The sequence below is a fragment of the Macaca fascicularis genome, chromosome 8 (genome assembly GCF_037993035.2).
Source record: "Macaca fascicularis isolate 582-1 chromosome 8, T2T-MFA8v1.1".
NCBI classification, from domain to species: domain Eukaryota; kingdom Metazoa; phylum Chordata; class Mammalia; order Primates; family Cercopithecidae; genus Macaca; species Macaca fascicularis.
In genome coordinates, this window is record NC_088382.1 from 107,014,873 (window position 1) to 107,017,599 (window position 2,727).

At 41.8% G+C, this 2,727-nt stretch overlaps 1 non-coding gene across 1 annotated transcript; it reads left to right on the forward strand.

The window, feature by feature from the left end:
• Nucleotides 1-2,030: 2,030 nt before the first annotated feature.
• Nucleotides 2,031-2,244, forward strand: LOC123575437 (small nucleolar RNA U3). Its single transcript, XR_006700718.1, has one exon. It is a non-coding gene; the product is annotated as a small nucleolar RNA U3 (small nucleolar RNA).
• The last annotated feature ends 483 nt before the right edge of the window (nt 2,245-2,727 follow it).

Consider the following 2,727-nt stretch of genomic DNA (forward strand, 5'->3'; position numbering starts at 1 on the left):
ATACTGAGACTTACAGAAAACTTCTCACTTGAGCCTCTTAAAAATTACTGTGTAACATAAGAATAAACTGTTGAACTTTAGAGCATCCCTACAGCAAAGTCAGCAACCATTCTGTGAGATTGTTTCACAGATCCATTTATAACACATCTCAGTGTAGTGAAACATCAAAGCCTAGGTTAAAAGGGCAAACCTCAGATTTTACGGCTTTCCAATGGCTTGGCTGAATCCCAAGAAGCAGAGCTCCAAAAACACATTTTCTTACACCAAGTCTGGTGATTTCCTGACACCAGTCTGGGGTGCAGGAATTCCACAGCACCAGCCAGAGGCAGGCCTATGTCCTTCCATAAAGTGTACAGGTATTGACACCTTCCAGTGAAGAGCAAGGAACTCATAGAGGACAAGCATCTGATGTCTGTGCCTCAGCCCCACCTTTATGCAGACCCAGACACTGGCAGGGCTCAGATCCCCTCAGAAGAGGATTCTGGTGGCACAGGGTGATGTGGGTGATGCATTCTCAAAACCTTACTCCATAGAGCATGGCTACAATCATTTCAACCTGGCAAAATGTTTAGTCAGTTGTTACTAAACTCTAGGCACAGTCATGTAAAAATCAATCAATCGATCGATACATGGATTAAAGTGTATTTTGAATATATAACACTAAGCAGTGTCACATCCTGTGGGGGCCTCCAAGGTAAACCAGTAACAAAATACATGGACTTGTAGAGGGTTGTTAGGACAAGTTAGATGTTGGAAGATGTTGTCGATATGGCCAATGGGACTCAGCCTCAGCATCTGGAACAACTGTTTCTTCGCACCTGCTTTAAAGGCAACTGCCAGAGTCCAGACATGGTATCCTAGAGCCATAGAACCAATTTGTCCACCTAAACAGTACATCATCATCCCTGGGCCCAACCAGGAGTCTGCCTACATGTATTAGTCCATTTTCACACTGCTGTAAAGATACTACATGAGACTGGGTAATTTGTAAACAAAGGAAAGAGGTTTAATTGACTCACAGTTCCACATGGCTGGGAAAGCCTCAGGAAACTTACAATCATGGCAGAAGGGGAAGCAGGCATGTCTTACATGGCGGCAGGAGAGAGCAGATGTGAAGGAAGAACTGTCAAACACTTATAAAAACATCAGATCTCATGAGAATTCCCTCACTATCACGAGAACAGCATGGGGGAAATGACCCCCATGATTCAATCACCTCCCACCAGGTCCCTCCCTCAACGCATGGGGATTACGGGGATTACAATTCAAAATGAGATTTGGGTGGGGACACAGAGCTGAACCATATGACTACACTCTTAGTGGGAGTGTGGGGCAGGCTGTGCTGCTGTGCCTTAAAGGACTGTGTGGTCTCTTAACTTTTGATCCTACACTCCATCAGTAACCATTTTACACATACATATATATAGTAGATTATAAGTATCAGTTACTGTACAGTATTTTATAAGCAATACAAAACATTCATTAAAATAAAGATTGGGAGGAATGAAATATAAAATGAATACAGAGAGAAGTTCTCTGGAAGTTCTACTATTTTCTTACCACAGTTCTTTGTATCATCCTGCACACTACTCTTTAGAGAATGCTGTCTTAATTTAAGAAGCTGGGCCTCCTCTAAACCACCTCTTGGCACTTCCAGCAAGCTTTTCATCATCCAGCCCCAGCCCATCTCCCCAGCTGTCCCTGCTGGTGCTCTCCACCCATACTCCACTATCCACCATGACAGCATACACACCATTTCCTGCACGCACAATGTACTCTGCATTTTTTTGTTCATGTCGTTCCTTCATACCAAATGCCTTTCCTTCTTTCTCCAGCTATCAAAATTTTCAACTTTCAAGACCCAGTTCAGATTCTAGCTCTACCCTATAATTAACCTAGATCCCTTCTCAAATAGAATGAATCGCTTTCTTCCATAATATTAACCAAAATTATCCTTTCTAATCTTCCCAATATCCCTGCAAAGTATTATTAAGTATTTGCAGATCAGAAAAGGTTCTTTTCTAGTCAGAAAGACTATACTCTCAGGAATCATTTCTATAGTTTTTTACTAGAGAAATTTCTCTGAATGTGTAGAGCACCGGTAACCAAGAGGAGGAGCTGTGTTCTCCTCTCAGCATGAAGTGAGCCCTTGGTGTTCCTTCTCTGCAACTGCCATTTGCCATTGATGATCGTTCTTCTCTTCCTCTGAGAGAGTAAGAGGGTACAGGATGCAGTCTGAGTGATTCCCGTTTTAAAAAAGAAAAAGAAAAGTCTCTTGGATATTGTGTAATTAACCCATACACCTAGTGACTGATAGGAGCAGAATTTGAACTCATAACATCCCAGTGGCCATGTTCTTTCCAGCGCACTAAGTTTTCCTTCATGCCTTGGCTTCCCATGACAGAAACTGCACTCTATATATATTCTCTTATGACATCTTCAACTAGCCCCGTGAATATATGTTATCATCTTTAGATTGGAACTAAGAAAACAAAGCCTTGGAAAGGTGAAGTAGCTTGCCTAATGTCACTTAGTTAGCAAACAGTAGGGATGGTTCCAACCCATGTTTGTCTGCTGTAGATCCCATATTCTTTGTTTTGCCATGCAAGTGGATCTATTCTTCTCATTACTTGTTACTTTCACTTCACTTTAGCTTTAGTCATTTTGCCTTGGCTTAAATAGCAACTTCAATACCTCTTTCCTTCAATGCTCTGTGAGGTAACTGAA